The sequence below is a fragment of the Daktulosphaira vitifoliae genome, unplaced genomic scaffold (genome assembly GCF_025091365.1).
Source record: "Daktulosphaira vitifoliae isolate Bord-2020 unplaced genomic scaffold, ASM2509136v1 Scaffold_3, whole genome shotgun sequence".
NCBI classification, from domain to species: Eukaryota; Metazoa; Arthropoda; class Insecta; order Hemiptera; family Phylloxeridae; genus Daktulosphaira; species Daktulosphaira vitifoliae.
This window is the reverse complement of record NW_026099574.1, coordinates 32,692,182-32,714,549: the sequence shown is the minus strand read 5'-3', so window position 1 is coordinate 32,714,549 and position 22,368 is coordinate 32,692,182. Positions and strand designations below refer to the sequence as shown.

Below are 22,368 nucleotides of genomic sequence, written 5' to 3'. Positions count from 1 at the left end.
ACTTTTTCAACTTAACTTTTGAAAATGTTCCGGAAGGTCTGACACTTTTATATATATCTTAAATTAAAGCTAATGTAATGTACTTTACTTTGAAAAAAAAAAATTTGACCTCTGGACTTGTCTACATGGTGAAAACGGCTACCGAATGCTATTTTTGTGTGAAAATTTTCGATTTTATAATTTACATTTTTTACTTTAAAGTGCTATAACTTTTTAAAAAATGTATGGATCAATACAATTTTTTCATGAGAAGTAGTATTTATATACATCTTTCATTGGATATACTTTTTTTTTAAATCAGGCTATTTCCCTATATATGGGGGGGCTTCAAATATAAAAAATGCATATAGAAAGTAGAACTTTTTCAACTTAACTTTTGAAAGTGTTCCGGAAGGTCTGACACTTTTATATATATCTTAAATTAAAGCTAATGTAATATACTTTAATTTGAAAAAAAAAAATTTGACCTCTGGACTTGTCTTCACGGCGAAAATGGCTACCGAATGCTATTTTCGTGTGAAAATTCTCGATTTTATTATTTATATTATATTTAACTTTATAATGCTATAACTTATTGAAAAGTTTATGGATCCACACAATTTTTTTATGAGAAATAATATTTTTTAATAAACCCTTTTTCATTCGACATACTTTATCTTAATCGAGATATTAATAAGGAACCAGCAGATCAAGTAGCTTTTGGAATAAAACACCAATTTTTTTAAAATTAAACACTATCTAAAGATTTGCATCGAAGCGTTTATTTTTGATAGTGATTTTAATCACTGTCAGATAACATTATACTTGAACCAACTATACCACGGCATCACTGTGCCGCGACCCCCCTGTGCTGGGTTTTTTTAATATGTTAGTATGAGGCACGGTTCATTTGGAATTGTAATGTCGTCTTTGGCTATGTGACATATACATAAACAAATGGTTAATAATCTTGAAAACATACTTCCCTGAGTCCATATAAATGTGCTAACGACAACAACAGTTGGATATCTTTTAAGTCACAAAGAGGAAATTTGATCGTAAATCGTGGTTGTCAGAGACAACAATAAGGAAAGACATTTGATTGATAGTTGAGCTTCAGCACACGGCCATTAAATAATTAGATAATTCTGCTGCGTTAATCGAGCGAATTAAGTGCAAATAATTATCATTAGTATTAACTAAAACGACTAATTGTCATGAAAATAACAATGTGGTATTCAAAGTCTAAATAGAAAAGAGTAACTTTCTATATTTCAATATTAAAAAAAAATAGGCTTAGTTTTATTACGATGCAAAATTTCCGGTACTGTATTGTTTTAAATAAATGTATGGAGTTGTGATTACAAAATTAGACTAGAAACAGTAGTTTATTTGAATTAAACTTTGGTAATTTCCTATGTTAGCAGAAAAATGTAAAGGCCAATTATAGGAAGTATAAAATTACAAATAAAATCAATACACGCGTTTTATATTTACTACTGAATTTATATCAAATATAATTGGTACCTATTAATTAAAAAATAATAAGATATTTAACACCTTTTGAAGTGAATCCAAAGTAATTTTAATTTACTTTCTTTTATTTTTGGGAGATGTATTTGATAAATATTTAATATTAATTTTATTTTGAACAATATTTTTAAAACATTAAATAGTGTACATTACAGTCATGTTAAAATTTAAAAACCTGGTACACAGACTTTTGAAAAATTGCATGCTCTTTTAATAACATAAGCGCAGTATGAAGGTGTTGAGTACTTTTTTCGTTAGTAGCGCAAATTAGGAGCAATGCTCTTTAAATTATATTAAAGTTTTTCCACTTTACAAAATGCAACTTTTTTTAATAACCTAGTTAAAAAGTTAATAAAAAACTGGCCATTTGAAAAAAAAATTGTTCTGGTTTATAAAATATTATAAGTGAGACTTACTCTTTTAATATATTTCTTTTATTTACTACAGTGGGTTTCCCTTTCTTCTATAGAAATAGTTTGTCACTAATATCAACTAATTACAAATAACAAATATTTATTTTACACTGTAAATGTCGTACCGTATTTGTTAAATCATATTATTTTTCTATGTATAACTTTACTGTAACTGTTTTGAAAACGAAAATTCTTCTTGGTTAGCGGATATATTTAAATGTGTACATCATACATTCAATGATATAAAGTAAAAATTAAAAAAAAAAAACAAAATTTGACTCCTATTTTTAGATTCGTCCTGTAAACCTTTAATTTTCTAGAAACCTAATTACAAGGAAGATAGAACTGAACCCCCCTCAGACACGCCTAATGTATACTTGCACGGTAAGCTCATGAAAGAGTAAATGAAAATAGAAAAATTGGAAGAATCTGACATTAGCATCTATAAAAAAAGAAAAGTTAGGTTACCTTTTTTATAATTCTTGGTTTATGGGTTTTGAAATGAAGTAATCGCTAAAAATACGCTTGCCAACATAAAAATTTAATTATTTTTTAATGTCGTAGTGCTCGTAAAATCATAAAGTCCGATCATCCGCAATGTTAGCAACGAAAAATAAACTCTACACTTGTAAAACTGTCACCGCATTTTGTTTTTATGTCCTCCTATAGATAACAACGAATCTGTTAGAACACAGATTTTAAAATAATTGAAGGTTTATGTCTTTTGTAATTTTATTGAAGTTTTTCAAGTGGAGACAGTAGATTTTACCGAAAACAAACGCAAGGAAAATCAGAAAATATGAGAACACTATTACGAATTTAAGCAAAGAAAATCAATGAGAATCCATGTAGAGTGTGTTCTGTAAGTTGTTTTATGATTAAAGTGTCACGCTGATGGGTTTATCGAGTTTTATCTTAGTGACAGTAACATTATTCTTGTCACGATAAATCTAAGCTTTGTTATATTAATTTTAAAGAAAATTCCATCAGCATCGAGCGTCATCGTAACCTATTTCTTATAATTGCTTTCTATGTTCTACAGAAATTATTACGTTTAAGTCTTAATATAAAATAATGATATCACTGCCTATTACCACAAGTTAAAATAGTGACTTGATGTATAACCTTTCTTTGCTGATATAGTTAATACTAACAGTTATATATTTTAATAAAAAAACGTTGCTAAGTAAGAACAATTGTCTACAATACTTGGTAGTAATAACTACATTTATAAAAAAAGTTTATAGACATCTACCTTAAAATATTGAAAACATTATAATCAAACAAGTACTTAACTTAAAAATAAGTAAACTGAATCAAGAAACTTTAAATATTTAACTTTAATTAGGAATGCAATAAAAGTGTGTTTATTATTAGCGTAAATATAATTACATATTCAGTTTTCAATATTAACACAATATTATGGTAAACCAGCAGTTAACAAAAAGCTTTGTAATGACTTCATACATAATTACTAAACAATAAGAAATTATATCAAACGAATTTATCTATTCTGTTGTTACTGACTGTTGGTAGACGTTGAAATAATAATAATAATATTTAATGTTTATACTGGCAAAAATATAACGTTAACAATATCCGCGATAACATAATAACATAACATTATAACCCGATAGAATATTTATGAGAACGTATTAAACTTTTATTCCAATGAAAACAAGTTAAACGCATTTATGTGTTTTATTTGATGGCTTATTAATATGCATTGGGTTTGTAAAATTATCAATTACTTTATAATTTTGCCATTTTTCTAATTTTTTTAAATAAAATTTGTTTGAAGTTTTTTTATAATAGAAAATTATATTCAGTGAAATAGATATTTAAGTTTGTGAATGTTGATATTATGGATATAAAAATTATTGATTCAGTAGGGTATACAACTATTTTTTAAACTTGGTCTTTTCAAAATCAATTGAGCATGTAATCCTATAATATGTTGACTATATAAAAAGTTTAATAACTCCATATGATTCGATTTTTATAAATATGTTCAATCTCAAATCACTGTCAATATTAAGTCTTGACAATACATTTTTGAAAATTTTACTGTTGAAAATAAATGTATATGTATATAAAGTAAAAATAATAAATTGATTTTAATAAAATTTTTCTCTAAAATAATGAAGAAAAAGGTTTTATCTAAAATCCGGTATGATTGAAAAATATATAAATCTTAAATTTTTGAGGTCGATATTTAAAAGCTTTCATAAGAAAGCCACGATTTTATTAATTATTAATAAAATAGTTATATAGAACTAAATTTTGATATAGTTATTGATATTATATAGCAAATAAATGAAAAATATAAAGACCAACCTTAAAGAAACCAATGAAGAGCACAAGAAAGGATTGATTGTAGTCAATTTTTACAATTTTGGTTCTCATTTTAATTATTTTGATTATTATGCTATCATTTTGATTTTGTACAATTTCGATTATATATATTATGTAATGACTACATGTATAACCCAAGATAGCACTAGTATCGAATAATGAAATCGTTTTGGTGAAAAATCATTTAATTTTTCTAAAAGTGTCTGTTTTTGGTGTATTATTAAATGGACAGAGATGTATAACTTTGTTAAGTTATACGTGCATTATTCATCTTTACACGAATTAGTCTTAGAAAAATTACAGAAACCTACTTAAATAGATACTGCCATACTTATCCTGAAATTTTCAATATTTTTTTGTTAAACAACATCTAAAATTAAACGAAGAAAATATATCTGGCGAAATAATTTCTTTCGTGTATATTTGTGAAAGCTTGAATAACGTTCGAGATTGTTCAATTATAAATTTTCAATATTCGAGGATTGAACTGGATTTAGTTGACATGTAAGACATAGCAAACAGTAACAATAATGTAATGTGTGTATTTAAGGATTAGTTTTTGGTACGTATTTTTTGCAGAGAGGTTTTATGTACACTAATATCACGTGTTTCAATAAAATTAACAAATTATTATTACACCGATGTGGATTACAACTTTTTTGTGTCGTTCTTATGCCGGATTAAAAAATATAAATCTTAAAACACAAAAATTATTATTTGGAAAGTTTGGTAAAAATAATATAATAAATACGTCGTATTATGTATAGAAACCATTGAAGGGAAAATAATTTTGTTTTAAGTTTAACAGTGTTGTAGTTCGAAAAGAAAATATTTTTAAACATAGTTGCACTCTATGTAAATGTATAAACACAAAAGTTTTCTTTTGGCCAAAAAATAAAATTCAGTTTGAAACTGTTTGAAAATACATTATAAATTTTTCTTAAAACTCTGAAAAATAGTAAGGATATAAGTGAAAACCATACAAGTGACGTATTTCCCATGGTTACATATACATAAAAGTAAAAATTTGTAACAGCCCCATACAAGTACAATGTAAGCGCAGGAAAGGTGAAAAATATTCACCTTTCTCCAGCAAACGAAATCGTTGGGCATAACTAACTAGAGTTATTATTATTATTTTTTGATCTTGGTAATTCGTCATGTGCCACATGCAAACTACACGTGCACTTCTACATCTAAGTAGAGTGATAAAATTTCACATTTAAAATCACATTGTACACTAAACCTTATTGTTGTAATCTACATTTAGTCAGCCGGAAAAAAATGAATTTAAAACGAACGGAATTATGGTAATTGTACGTGTGTTAACCGTAATAGTATTGTGGCAATCGAATCGTCTGCCGATTATTGTACACATGCCAATTGAAACTTTCTATTTCATTTATTGAATCGGGTTTTTATTATTTTTGCAGACAAAAAACTGATTGAGTATACTCTCGTATGTGATGTAATGAAGCTCGTATATAAAAATAACGAGTGCCGTTCACGCCCAAAGGCACAGGCGGCAACGATAACACAATCATAGTAATGACAAAATATATACTTCCTGCGTATGTATATGTATATAAATTTTGTTCGAGACAGTGGCACATGCGTGTGTGTGTATATATCTATACACGGAATAAAAGAGAGGATGACATAGGAAGAGAGCCCGCTGAGATTCGCAATCACAGACTAATGTCAAGGGAGCTGACGACGGTGACGAAGGGTAATGGCGCCTCGCCGACGGGCACACATCGAAAAATAAGCACTTTCCCCGGAATATCTAATACCAACACGTTTTATATTACGCCGTATTGGTACCGCGAATCGACTAGCGCGGCACAGGTTGACTTTACGGCATCGGACGAGAACGCTTAAGGGTAGCCAGAGTACACGGAACATCATATGAAAAGTGTTTGTCTTAGGTGGCAGAGAAAAAGTAATTAAAATTTGCACCACGTCATAGTGTTCGGATGAAGTGCCGACTCGCATATGAAATAATCACATAAATCTCTACCGCATACTTAACCGGCGGCGGAGGCAAAACTAAGCTGGCGACTAAAGTGCGGGGATGTGTCCGGGTTGGCTTGGCTAGACTAAGGAACGTAATGCGAAAAAGTAAGAAAAGTCGTTAAAATAAATAGCGGAAACCGCAAAAAAAAAAATATATCAAGCTGAGAAAGAGACAACAAATGTCTAAAGAGAAGAATTTCATTTTGAAACGTAAAACCTGTTTCATTATTCAAAAGTCCAGCTTATACCTACTGGTGAAATAAAAAATAGTCTGCTCCGTCAAAACATTATTATATTTTTCCTAACCTATTCGAGACCAGATAGGTAATTATATTTGATTACATTACTTTGTACAGAACGTTTATTTATCTGATTTCATAATGCCACGACAATAGTTGTTGAACAAATGGACAGAAAAATATAAACAGTTTCTTTTCTTTATTTATTTAACATTTATTTCGTCTCAATTATGGTTGGACGAATTGCATAACAACAATATTGTTTTTGTTGACTACCATTTTCAATTATAATTGCTTTTCAGGCTGAATTAATTTTCCATGCTGATTGTTGACTGTTGGTCAACAATGAATTTAATGTTCTTTAATTAAATATGTTTTTTTTTATAAATATTAGACTAAAAAATTGCGTTTTAGAAAACTTTATTTTCAAAAAATTTAACTTTAAAAATATTTTATTAACATTTTTTATAAGCTAAATAGAAATATTTATTTTTTTTAGACATGAAATTTTTTTCAATTAATAATTTTATTTAGTATTTTTCATGAAACTAACTAATTTTAGCACTAGATTAATTAGTTGTTTTAAAAAATTTATTTTTGACCATAAAAGTTTTTTACTTAATAATCAACTTATGGAACCTTTATATGTAATAGTGGCATGCCCAGTGAGCATGGAACCCATAAAATATTAACTGTCAAAAATAGAAATTTGATAATGTTATTTTGGTCAATATCAGAAATCGGAACTTAATGCATTTATGAACTTTGATTGGCCATATCTGAGACTTCGTAGAAAAATATCATAAGTGTATACAGTACTCTGTACAAAGTATACAGTAATATATTATGTTTTTTTGTGGGGAGTGATTCCCTACATTCCCAAAACTAAATTTCTAATATATGAACATTCTTTAGTATTAGAAAAACTAACTTGAATATCTATTTATCATTGTTGTGCTCGGATCACTAAAATAAACTTTATAATTGGGCTAAGTTCTAAGACCGGGTCATTATTTAATAATTAACGAAATAAAAGTCATCAAAAATACACTAGAGAGGGTAGGGCACCTGTATAAGTACAAATTATTGTTATTATAACTGAAAACCCTTTCCTAATTTTATCCTGAACACGCGTCTGATACACAACTGTACTTGTATTTCAAGAGAAGCTCAGCTTAATTAATATTAAAAATAGTATTAAATAGCAACAAAAGCAAACGAATTTCTAGAGAAAACCGTCTAGACTAGAAAAGTTTTCTTCATTCATCAAAAAATTTGGATTTTGTGGCAAGTTATGATTTTCAAAATACTGATTATATTTTATAATTTTTGTTTCAATCGAGAATAATAAAATTAACATTAAAAAAAAATAGTTGGTTTTTGCGCACAAATTCCTTCAATTATAAAGAAATCAAGTCATTTTGTTAATCTTATTGCGAGAATGAATAATGAAAAATCTTATTTTTCCATTATATTTTTTTCCATTCTTGGAAATATTAACAAGAATTGTACAAAGTATCTTTTCAACAACTTCTTCTTTATGACGTGCACTCTGCATTTTTTGCTAATTAATAAAAATGGAATCGAGTATCTAGCTAAGTTTTAGGTAATGAAGAATAAAATGTTCTATACAATATAACTTTTAAATAAACACAATAAATGAATAGTCTAAATATTAAGTAGCTAATAAAAGTCAAATCACTTAGTGTATTATGGTCGAGGTGTACGTTTTTGTAACTTTTCTGTATAACTTACTTAGATAAGATAATAGCTATTCATATTTGTAGAACGTTTAGTAATACACGTGTAAGAAGACAAAACCTCTTGAAATTCTATAATCATAACACCATTGTCATATAATGCACAAATTGCTGTTTGAATTCATGTATTATTAGTTACCTTGCATATGATATTGTAGATTAAGATAAAAAAGGAATCGCGACTATAGGAGATGTATGTGAATAGAACTGAAACAAAGCTGATTATATAAGGCCAACTTGTCATGACAAGTCAATTACCTTCTATCGTCTTATCCGTTTTTCGTTAATTTTAAAATTCAGTAAAACGTGTTAAAATTATTGTTGGAAATAACAATAATTTTCTTTAAAAAATGTTTTTTTAATCGGAAAAAGAAATCTTTGCAAATAACATTCGATCGATAGTTAATTTATAAGAACAGTGTAAACCATTTTGTATGTATATAAGTTATATTTTTCTGAGTGAAAAAACAAATATAATAACAAATAATGTTTACTATTAGATACTGATCTATTGTACTATGTCAATGGATTAAGAAGTTAACAACTGTAAAAGTTGAACACATTTTAACTTGTGCTTTGCGTTGAAGAGAAAACTTTATTATTTTTCTCGGAAAACTGCGTTTATGTACTCAAGAATACTTAAACTTTGAAGACAATTCCTTTTTTGATAAAAACGTTTTATTTTGACCTTTTCTCTAATAATAACTCAATGTGTACCCTATTGATGCAATAATGTCAGGAGCCATGAAATATTTAGTAGTTTTAGGATAAATTTATGACCATTTACTTAGGCTCACTAACCGTTATACTCGTGTGCACGGTAGAAAAGCGGTTGTGGGTTTTTGATGGCCGACGACATCCCCTGAGAAAATGAAGAGAGTTCTATAAAAATATTTTTTCTTAATCGTTTTATGTTTCAGTCCATTATTTACTCAAGAAACTACCAATACTTGTAAATAAGGGTAACGATTTTCATTAAAACCTAAAACAAATATTTATTTCCATTAAAAACAGTTGTAGCAGTGTGCAACACGCGTGTTAATGAAACACCGTATCTAGTGTACATGGCAACGGTTAAGATGTTGTCAGAACCACTCTAATATTTAATTTGCGTTCTACATACACGCGTGCTAACCCGAAACTGCACGTAGAGGTTTAGCGCACTGGATATTTAGTTATTCGCAAATTCCAGGTAACGGATTTCACAGTTGAATCCAGTGAACACACAATAAATCGACAGCGAACTTATTGTATGCGTTATTCTCACCAGAATAGCACCCACTCTAATCTATACGGTCGATTAGAATGGACTGAAACGTTTTTGAAAACGTACGTTATATTTAGAGTCGATAGAATTATTTGGCAAATAAAATATTCACGAGCTCTACATGGAATAGTCCTCTGCTAATGATGTAATACTCAGCAGCATAAATACTGTTCAACTCACAATCGCTTCGAGAGATGAAAGGGAGAAAAAATGTATTCGTCTTTGTAATTCAAAATGTATTCATAACGTCCAAGGGCATAGTATACTGCAAACGGTGGCTAAGAGAGCTGATAAATGAACTTAACGGTACATGAAAACAGCCGTAGGGTGGTTGCATCCGGCAAAATTTAACTTTCTGGTTTGCTCTCGATTCACATAGGTAATCGGATTAAGTAGGAAATACGGTGAAACACAAACAACGCATGAATCATGATGGATAACTTTTTGTTGTTGAACGTGACACGTTTATGGATCGGAAAAGTTTATCTAACGCGTTGTTTTTATGTACTTAACTCGAGATACCGTGTACCTGTTGGATGCGAGGTACATAATTGTCAACGGATAAACTGTTTTCAATTACCTGTTTGCTGCAAGTGGTCCCGCAAATGCCGTTGAACATTAGGTAATCCTACTCGGACCGGATACGCAGAGCACCTTCAGTGGCGATCATAATTTCATCCGAGTTTCATACCAACAGATGCATGTACGCCGACATGGCGGTTACGGCGTTAGCAGTACGTGCAGCAGTCGAAAGCGACGTGTGCGGACTGCTATACGGTTTTCGGCCGTAAACGCTGCCGCCGTTCGCGAGCAACGCGTGCGCAAAGCTGTGCAAACAGGTGATTTCGACGCTACTGCTAGCCGTTTCTATTTACTGATGTATAATTCTTATCATCCAATTACAGTCACGCAATCATCAACTGAACTCTATGTATAATTATAAAACTTTAAAAGCATGAACTACAAAAATGAATAACATTAACACTATCGATTACGAAACAGCATAAATAATCAAGATAAAATGCGTACTACATTAAATTCGGCATTGAAACAGCTTTCAGATTATTGGGAGTATGATTCGACGGCAACAGAATATTTTTAGGTACCGTTGATGAAACAAAAAAAATTAATTAAACGACAAGTTCAAAATTACTCATAACTATGCAACAGATTCTCGGTGTATACTTTGTATGGACATTAATAGGAAACTTCAAATATAAATACTCTAACTTTAATTAGTTTTTAATAAACATAATAATAACTGAGATATTATTAAAATTTAAACGTTTAATTTTAGATAAATATTAAGAGGACAATCATGAAGACATTTTAACGCATATAAACAACATTTTTAATGTTTCTGCTTGGATATAAACTGGTCTATTAGATCACCTGCCTATTCTCTCTAAATTAAAGTATGCCACCTACTGACCATTTTTAAAGTTTAATAGGTGAACTGCTATATTTTTTTTATAGTTCAGTGTAATATGTTTACTTTTATGTGGTAATAAATATTAAGATAACGCCAAACCACCCTCTGTCCAGCCTGTTGTAACTCTTAAACATGTCTACACAAAATGTATTTTACTCTTAAAATGTAGATTTTAGAGAGAAAAAAAACACTTATTACAAAGTTAAAAGAGGATAAACTTTTGAATTGAAACAACACATAGCCATTTATCAATATTCTTTGTACTCTGCCAGTTATGAATGAAAAAGTTATTCTTTTTTTTTCGTTAGAAAACTTTTTAACTGAAATTATTTCATATATAAAATATGGTTTATATCATGGCTCAAATAGGGAAACATTTTTTTTTTTGTAGAAATTAACTTTTCTTTTTCATGTGTATTTATTATTTATGCGAAATTAGCTACGTGTTTTAAGAATTTAAAATTTTAAAAAGGCCTTTTATGTACACATATTGATAAGTAAATATTTATAATTTCTTCTAATTCTGTATGAATATTTTTTTTTAATAAAAAGAGAACAAGTAAAAAGTATTTTGCTAGAGAAGGTCATAAGAATGAATTACGGTGTCCTTATAATTGTAATTAACTTTGATTCAATATTTATATGAAACCTATAAATAAAATAATACTACTAAACGAACATACACGTCAATTTTTTTCCATAAAATAAAAGTTAAATATTTATTTGCAATTTTAAGTAATAAAAAATTATAATACACTTTTAAGTTACTTCCTTTCAGTTATATTTTATTTCATTTATTTTTATATTTTTATTGAATATTATGTGTCAATTTTTAAAAAAATTAATTTTTAGTTATTAAGCTTTTTTGATTCCAGATTAACCATATTGAAACTTACTAATTTAAAGTTCTCTAATCATACATCTACTAGACATTTACTATCTTTTAATGATTAATTAAAAATTATTTTATAAATTAATATTTAGTAATTTTCAAATGAATATTGTTCAACGTAATAATATTATGAGCTTTCAAAAGTTTAATTTCCTTCATTTATCATATAATTTTCTTTATTAAATAGGCCACACAGTTCTAAAATTGTAGGTTCTTCAATAGTCAACACATGGTAACACTTAACAAATATGAACTCTAACATTAATGGCTTTTACTAAAAGTTATAATAATATTACGAATAAACCATACTTTGAAATCAAATCATTTTTCCATCAACACATCTACGCAATCTTTTATTGAACATGTTTTAAACGATGTGTGTCGAGAATCTTAACACATTGTTTCAAATCCAAATCTCAATTTGATTACACAAAGTGAATAGTTTAGATTTTTAGTTTTATAATCTAATTAAATATTTATGACATCAGAACAGAAATTTATCGTTTTTAATCAAAAGAAAAAATTATGGTTTATCAAACAAATATATATATTTATTTTAATTTCTCAACACTCAAGTGTTGATTTATGCAATAGAGATTTTTTTACAAAGAAGTAAACATTTTATCTACTATTCAGAGCTGAAAAGGTATTAGTCTAGTAATAATGTGTTTTTCGTGTTAGTAAACATTTTTCAAGGTAGTCTCGTGATCATTTGTTACTTCAAAAGTAACACTTTTTGGAGTTACAAAAGTAACTTCAAAATTGTATGTTGGTGTCTTAACATATTGAAAGTTTTCCTTCGCAAATAAAAAAAAAACCTCAAAATTATTGTTACTACTAAATACTTACGTTATTAACATACAATTTTTTCATTATTTGTTTATATTGTAAATAAAAGTTGTCAAAACGAAAATAAATAATTTATTAACACAATTTATTTCAAACAACACATTATGATTCTTCTTTTTATAAATCTGACATGCAAAGTATTTTTACAAAGTAATTCTCATTAACACGTAATACTTTTAATTTGTTTGATATTGTTAAGTTAACGTTTAATAAATGTTTTTGTTAAACCTAATCAAGATACTATCAATATATGTAAGGAACTTTTAAGATGGAATTTTCAGAGCCCCGATATTTTTCTTTTATTTTGCATCATGTGTTGTAAGACATAACCCTGTCAGTTCTCATCAGTAAACAAATGAGGACACTGCAGTACAAATACAGCCGTAATTTAAAACTCATTACCCAAAATATAATAATAATGTTTTTACTGAACATTTTTTTCTGACTTTATGAAAACTAAAATTAAAGGCTTTTTGGATGTCTATAATTACTTTTAAATGTGTGTCATTTGATTTATTTTTAAACTAGGCTAAATTTTTAACTAGAATTATTTTCTGTTAAAGATGTAACAACAAAAATATTTAAGCCTAAATTGATTAAAGTACCAACCTAACTAAACAAGATTTTTATTTAATATAATAATAACAAATTTGCGTTTTCAAAAAAAAAAAAAAATAGATATTATATTTATATTTTAATTATTTCTTTATTTAAACTAAAAACATAGGGATAGTATTTTAACAAGTTGAACTATAAAAAATACACATTTAAAATAGGCTCTTGAAATTATACTTTTATCGTAATCGTGTATTGCATTTTTTTTGTTTTGCCCAATACATAGAATGGTGTTTTTGTATAATTGTAATAGTTATCCAAGTTTATTTTTTATCTATTTTTTATAATGAGATACTCTTCAGTATCAAATTATGTAATTTAAAATGACTTACTAAATAAAAGATTTATTCAAAATTTGATAAAGGAATAGTTATTATTCAAAGATAATAATAACAAGTGGGCAAAAAGTTGAAACTTCACTATTTGTTATTTTTCAATTAAATAAAAAAAACAGTATTTTTTATTTTTGTTTGTGTATTATTAAATAAACTTTGGTTATAAAGGTCCTAAATTTTTATTGCCTTTACATTTCTATAATTGAAAAAAAAAAAAAATAATTTCTATAAAAATAATTTGTCTTATGTAAATAATTTCGATTATTAATTATTTATTTTATATTGATGAACCAAAAAATTTTAGTTGTGTGGACGCTAAATATAAAATTATATTTTTAAAATATCATTCTTCTCTTTGTTGAGCAATAACTCTTAAAAAATGTCTATGATAAACACATTCCTGGGATGTCTAGTTTTTATACTAGATTAATTAAATTTGAATATAAAAATTTTAAATTAAATAATAATGAAGTAATATGTTATATTATAGAAAAACATTATCTTTATCTATACCTTAACCAGTTAGTAGTTGAGTATTTTCAGGTAATACGACAATGAAAATATACTGATGGTTACTTAAATACACATCTCGAAATAAAATATTAGATCTAATCATAATTTCATTTTTTTAACAATATTGATTCTACGTTTGGCTGCTTTATACGGAAAATTAATTTTCCTCGACCATTCCTTATACCATAAATAGTTTCAAAATTTGATTTTTTTATTATCAGATTTATTCAGTTAAAAAAATAATGTTTTTTTATTTTTTTTTTACATTATTCAATTTTCAATGAGTCGTAGCTGTTAAAATAACCTGACCTACGGTTGATCATATTGTTGTTGGATTGGCGTTATTATTCACGTTCGTTGTTGTTTTCTTTTATATTATCGTTATTCTAAGTTCAGTGACATTCATATAAGTACATGTTAGTTATAAAAATGAATATCCACGACCGAACGTGTAATGTCAAGAACACACTACACGTTCTCTTGGATTTTTTTAAGTTTAAAATCAACAACAACAAAATAACGAAAATAACTTTTCGTAACTTAAAATTTGTCGCATCCAAATTTTTGCTTGTCATAGTAAATTAATTACTCATCGAACGCTATCCCAACTGGTTATTACGATAACTTGATTATGTTGCAAAAGTTTTCAATCATAGAAAAGTGTAAAACTACACGGTTTCCTTTGAATAAACACAACTAAAAATCAAAATTTATACAAAATTCTATAATAAATTTACTTGGAATATATTTAATACACAATATTTAAATTACACATTGATGTTTTAATTATAATTATACTTCAAGTCTTAACTAAAAAATCTTAATTTTCACTATTTTTTTAAATCGTTTGATGTCTAATTAACCTAAGTATTGTTAAAAATAAGTTTTATTTTATACGCCCCGATAAGTAAGTTTTTAAACGTTATGTTATTGATATTTATTTACTATTTTCATAAATATTTCAAAAAGTAAAATGGTGACATTGACTTAAAAATTTATACAGAAATTATTGAACATCTATCGTTTGATAACATTTTGTAAAGAACTTATTTAAATAAGTAATTTTTATTATGTGACATAATTTATAAACTGTATTACTTCTGAACATTTTAGCTTCGATGCGAAGCTGAGAAGGTATTGGTTTTACTAAGATGTGTTTTTTTTTTTTTTTGTGTCTGTTACCACTTTTTCTCAGCTCTCACCGAACCGATTTCTTTCAATGATACGTCAAAAGATCACAAATTGTATCTAGTCGAAGACATTACCCTCAAAAATTGAAAAAAATTCCCTCGTTCCCCGTAAATGGGGGAAACCTCCAAAAAAATTACAAATTTAAAAATCGCTAATTTTCGAAATTTTTTCAATTTTTTTTACTTAAAAGTGCCATAACTTTTTAAAAAATAAACATATCCATATAATTCTTTTTTATATAGATGCATAATATCATTACCTTTCATTTGGTATATTTTTTTCATAAATTTAACCCTTAACTTGCCCACAAGGGGGGATTTAAAATGACAACTTTTTCACAAAAAATTAACTTTTTCAACTTAACTTTTGAAAATGTTCCGGAAATACTGATAATTTTATATATATCTTAAATTAAAGCTAATTTAATATACTTTATTATGGTAAAAAAAAATTTCGGACTTTATTTTATCTTCACGGTGAAAATGGCTACCAAATGCTATTTTTGTGTGAAAATTTTCGATTTTATTTTTTACATTTTTAACTTTATAATGCTTTGACATATTTAAAAGTGTATGGATCAACATTATTTTTTTATGAGAAATAATATTTTTTAATAATCCCTTTTTCATTCGACATACTTTATCTTAATTAGGATATTAATAATGAACTAGCAGATCATGTAGCTTTTGGAATAATCCACCAATTTTTTAAAATTAAACACTATCTAAAGATTTGCATTGAGACGTTTTATTTTGATAGTGATTTTAATCATTGTCATATATCTTTATACTTGTTTCAACCATGTCACGTCATCACTGTTCCGCGACCCCCCTGTATTGAGTTTTTTTGTCAGATTCTATTGACGGGGTATAATAATACTTTTACCCCCCTCGTATTTTGACAAAAGTAACGACTGTCCGCCTTGCCTTCTAGTTCCGGCGACATTCTTTAATTGTACAATGAATAATAAATATTTGTCATATTTATCTATTGATTAATGATATTTTACCAAGAACTTATAATTAATAATTGGAGATAGTTTAGGAGCTAAAATTGTGCATATACAAACATATTACTTATTTTTTACCAATATTTATTTTGACTAGATATCGACTGAATCGGACTTAAAAGAAGCTATAAGTGCTGCAAAATCCTTGGGATAATCCACCAATTTTTAAAATTAAACACTATCTAAAGATTTACATCGAAGCGTTTTTTTTTGATAGTGATTTTAATCACTGTCAGATATTATTATACTTGATCCATCTATGCCACGTCACCACTGTGCCGCGACCCCGTGTGCTGGGTTTTTTTTTATTTTGAGATCTTTACTTTTCTATTGTTTATAGTGCGAATTTTAAATTGTAAAAAAAATAGATGTTATAAATAAAAAAACAAAAATCTCGTTTTGAGTTTTATGAATGACATTAAATTAATTCGAAACCATTTTACGAAGATTAAAGATATTTTAAACAATTTTTAATGAACGCCTACGATAAAACTTATTTATAGAGGAAGCTAGCCTTGTCCAGTTTTAATTGAATTTTACGCAGTAATTATAACTAATATAAAGTTAAAAGTTTAAGTGGTAATTTTTTAACAATATTAAAATTTTTTAACTCATTACAGTAATAAAATCGACAGTTTTTTTTTTTTGGTATATTAATAAATAAGCAATATATTTATGAACGTAAATTGGTTTGTGATTATAAAAAACTTAAACCAATACATTGGAGACGCAGCATAGTTGGTAGCGTTGAGATCATTTACCAAATTACTAAAATTGATGGACTTTTTTCCGATTTTCGAATAGATTAAAATCTGGTTCTTTTGACGTATTAATCATTAAAATCGGTCCAGTGAGAACTAAAAATTTTTATGACAGACATAAAAAAGAAACTCACACCATTACAAAATCAATACCTTCTAAAAAGAAAATCAACTTTGCGTTGTAGTCATTATTTTTTGTTATAATTTTGTGTAAGTATACAATCTATAGTTCTATTTATATTTAAATTATAATTGAATTTTCTAAGTGAATTTGATTATAAAAATCAGGAACAGGAATCTAAAAGAAAAATTGTATAAAAATAAATGATAATGTCAATAAAAAATTCCTGCAATAAATAAATTTCACTAGATTATTTTTACAGAAGATATCATCGAATGATTACTTAGTATATGAATTCTCAAAGGTTGGAAGATAATATTATTTTTTTCATGAATCAAATAACCTAAACGTCTTTGAAAGATTTATTAGATCATAAAGCTTTTTATAAACGTTTTAAATTTGACTAAAAGCAAAGCAATTACTTAGCGTTTAATACATACATGTATATATTATAATAATTATATATATATACAGTAGAACTCCAATTATCCGAATTAATGGGGACCGGGACCCATTCACTGACTAATCAAAATAAACAATGACAGGTGACTGCAATGCGCCGGAACTGGAGTGGGAACTCTTACCACGTGTTGTGCCTACACTGACGCCGCGGACTTTGGACAAATTTTTTTCTGATTTTTTCTGAAAGTGATTCGGATAATCGGCGATTCGGATGATCGGAGTTCGGATAATTGGAGTTCTACTGTACATATATTGTTTTATTTATTAAATTAATGATTTTTTGATATTTCAATTGAGATGACAAAAATTAATTTCTAAAAGTGTCATGTAAGGACATGGTATATTTAATATTTTTTTTTTGGAAATACGCACAAAGTGAATGTTTGATGTTATTTCATTAATTTTGTTTACTTAATTTATTTGATGAAAGTATTACAATGTTATCATCGCATTTGTAATTACACCTCAAAGAGAAAAGCAAACTGTATACAATGTGATGAAAATCTGGTTTAGTTACATTGCCTATCTATTAACGAAGTATAAAATGAAGGGAATATAGTGCCACGTAGTTTTCGTGTCAGATAAAACATTATGGGTGTTAAAGTGCATATATACAGATTTTATACTTACGATTGGGATGTTTACAGCTTTATGTTACTTTACTGCCTACAGAAACGAGATGACAATGGTGTTGTACAATTGTGACAAGTAAAAATTTCTGAGGATCTTTTGTATTAATTTAAGCGTGTAATTTATGAACCAATGTGTACCAAGCTTTTCTCACTTTTTTCTTTTGTTGTTGTTTAGGTATCAGTATGGTAGTGGTGAGGATAAATTATTTTAAAGGATGTTTATAGTCTTTTTATATACTTTAATAAAATGAAAGTTTGGAAATATACATCATATTGAAGACTATTAATACCAAACTTTTTGTCGTATTATAATGACATTATTTTTATCCATTTAAAAATTTAGAAAATAAATAATAATGATACAAAGTAAAAATTTAATATTTCACCGTTTATCATTTATGAGCTTTTTGTTATCTATTGTTATTTATGATGCTTTTATTTTTAAACTTATATAACGAAAATTGTTGATTATTTATTTTTAACCACAGTCTATTTTATAACTATATAAATACGTCAATTATATTAAATTTTTTAGTTGGTTGATTTTTATTTTATTTAAATCATCTTAATGCTAAAACAGTGTTGATTTGAAAAAATTATTTATTTAAGATAATCATAAAATTAGAATAATAATTTTAAAATACACTTTCTTAAAATTTACATTAAATTAATGTGTTTCTTATTAATATGTAATTATTATTCAATATTATTTGTATGGTACTATACACTTTTACTATTATTATTCTATAACTGTAACATCCCATATACATTTTTTAGTTATTTTAAACAATGTTTTTGTCTAGCAACAAAAAACTATTCAGTTGTTAAATGCCTGATTACAACAAATTTTTAATGCATGTGCTCATTAAAATTGCTTGGAGACGAATACAGATAATTTTTTTACATTATTTCTTGACCCATCTGACGCAAAATTATTTTTTGGGCTTAATAAACATAACTGCTTATATTAGATTCATAGTTCCATATATTATAGTGTGCTTTTCTTAATACCTAAAGTACACTATTTTTATTAAAAAAAAAACTTTTTAAATATGTTATTCCACAAATATAATATTTTTCATTATTCGTTTATTAAATAGAACTTGAACTTATAACCATAGAGTATTGATATTTTATCTTTGTACTATCAAATATTGTTTACTGATATTTAAAAAAATGCGCATACTATACAATAAATAAATACCTATATATATAATTAAGTTATAAATTACTTATACATTTACTCAGTGTCATTTATTAAATATATATGACTTTTTTTTTTCTAATTACGTTTTAATTACATTTAATGCGCAATTAAATGGGCTATAAGCTAAAAAATACTGACCAGTTTTAAATCATTAATTTTTGAGATATTAGTATTTAGTGATTTATAAAAGATAAAGAGAAGGGTAATATTAATTTATACTCTATTATATCAGATTGCACATATAAAAAGACTACTATTTGGCCAACAATTTTATTGTTTATGCCTAAAAATATGTTTACTTGAAAAGTAATATTTCAAAACTAATCAAAATTGTAGTAATTTATTCCTCATTAAAGGCTATACAAATATAGATTTTTTGTCAAATAACACTTTGAAAATGCTCTTTAACATAAAATTTTAAGTTTTGTAAAAAACTGCACACCGAATATCAAAATACTACTCATATTCAATACAATTCAAGAGCAACAATCACATATATTTATTTTGTAAATCGCTCTAAAATTATGGTAACAGAATAAATTTTATAAGTTTAGTACGAAAATATTAAAATAAATAACTTATTATTCTATATCTGTGTAATCTACATTCAAATAATATTGAATTATTTTACATTTTCCATAAGCTTATGAAAAAAACTTGTGCTGAATTGAATATATTTACTTGGAATATTTCTATATATTTAAGCTATGAGTTGTGAACTGTCCTCATTAATAATTTATAACGTATATTCTACGAAATGCCTCCTGTTGAAATAGTGTACGCTCATGATTACTTAAAAAAATACAAAATGTAGATTAGCAAAGTTTTAATTATTATAGTTAATTTAGATGTTTAATTATTTTAAGCGATACAATACACTTTTTTCTAAAATCCTATTATTTTTTTGAGACATATTTGTGAAATTTTAAATGTTTTTAAATAAATTATAAAAACATTAATCATATTTATCTGTTATTTAAAGCTTAAACCTTACAATTAATTATAATAAAGCTATATTTGAAATGATTTAAAAATAATTGCATTTAAATAAATAAACCATATTTAAATTACAGTTTTTTTTTTTAATTTTTAAATTATTAATACATGTTTACAATTAGGACAATAAATTATGCTATTGAGAATTGTGTCAAATATAATTTTCATTAAATCAAACTCTTATCGGTGTTCAAACAGACAATTATTACTAAAGCAAAGGGGTTATTATGAGTGACATAACATTATTTCCCTTTCAATAAGCGCGTTTAAGTTAAAATGATTTTTTTACTTTGGTTTTGCACTACTTAATAATTTACAATGCTGACAGATTTTTATTTCATTTTTATTACACAAACAGTAAATAATTAAAATGTTTATCAGAAAATCATCAAGTGTAAACTTTTACAAATTCGTTAAAAGGGAAATTATTACGGTATAAATTTTTTTATTATTTTTCAGGATATGTATAGAAAATATTGTTTGCGATAAATATTGAAAACTCTATTTGAACTTTGAATTACTTAATCTGCAAAATTTTGTTGAGAAATGTGTGATGTTTTCATTAACTATTTGTAACAAAATAAACTAGTGCTTATCAAGGGTCAACATTATTCACATGATTTATGTAGTATAATTTTGTATCTGCTCATCAACTATTTAACCCTATTCACCCACATAACGATCGTAAAACTAAAAATTAGTTTTTGTTGGAAACTGTATTCTTTAGTATTATCGTCGTTTTGTTTTCTAATCCCATATTTCCTTCATTATTCTTAAAATTTCAACGAACGAAAAAATTCAATAATATTGTTATGAGCTTTAATTATTTTATAAGGGAGTTATAAATTACAAACAATTCTATAATTCCATTGATGTCAAAAAAAAACATTTGATATTACAAATAAATGTCATTAATTAATATATTTTTTATTAACAAATTGTTCTACAATATACTTAAATATATAAGTATTAAATTCACGTTCAGAATTAGCTAAGGAATCTTTTATCAGATCTATACTATTAGTATAAAAAAGTAAATTTACATTCACCTAACAATTATAGTATCTTGATGTATCATGGGATCAAAGACAAATTTTGTTTATTCAAAAGTAACGTGATTAGAGAGGGTTTTTGTTAAGCTCTTGATTACCTCCGAAAAATAATTTACGCCTTCCAGAAAATTGAACTATTAATCTCGTGTTATGTATCATACCACTTAATTTCAATGTATTTAGCATTCCGTTTTTATTGTAATTAGACAAATGCGTATTTCATATTTACTTTTATTCAACACTGAATTCACATTTTTGTTGAATTAAAACTCGAAGTCTAAGCATTTTTTATGATATAAATTAAAATTATATGAGAAAACATATCTAAAAAGGAATGTTTAAAACATTTGTGTTTTTCACTAAAGTAGACAAAAATATCACGTTCATAGAAACCTTGTGATGATATAATAATGAATAAGTCATTGGAATCTCTATTTTAATGTTTTAATACGTTTAGTCATTAAAATTTTATTTTCTACCAAAAAAATAATTTAAATTATAGCCAAAACTACATAATATAATTTTTAAAATACTTTTTTCGTTCTTCTATTTTAATGTAGGAAAAAAATATAACTAAGTATTTATTATTCCTTTCAGGGGCACCGAAACTAATTTTTATGTGAGAGCTAAAATTTAATGACTAATATTCGGTCCCCTTGGTTGTTACTAAGCTAAAAAGCGAGTTAAGCTATTTTGTGGTGGAATTTAGTGATAAAAATAAAAAACCGGTAATTTATAA

The 22,368-nt window shown here is 26.4% G+C and overlaps 1 protein-coding gene across 2 annotated transcripts in view; it reads right to left on the bottom strand.

The window, feature by feature from the left end:
* LOC126901722 (prolactin-releasing peptide receptor-like) overlaps nucleotides 1–10,377 on the bottom strand; it is a 97,563-nt gene extending 87,186 nt beyond the window's left edge. The window contains exons 1-2 of one of the 2 annotated variants that reach the window (XM_050678427.1): nucleotides 10,143–10,377; nucleotides 9,097–9,277 (exon numbers count right to left, since the gene is read on the bottom strand). The gene's annotated coding sequence lies outside the window, so the exon portion shown is untranslated. The remainder of the gene's footprint in view (nucleotides 1–9,096; nucleotides 9,278–10,142) is intronic. The other variant, XM_050678426.1, reaches the window with a different exon arrangement.
* Between the last annotated feature and the right edge of the window lie 11,991 nt (nucleotides 10,378–22,368).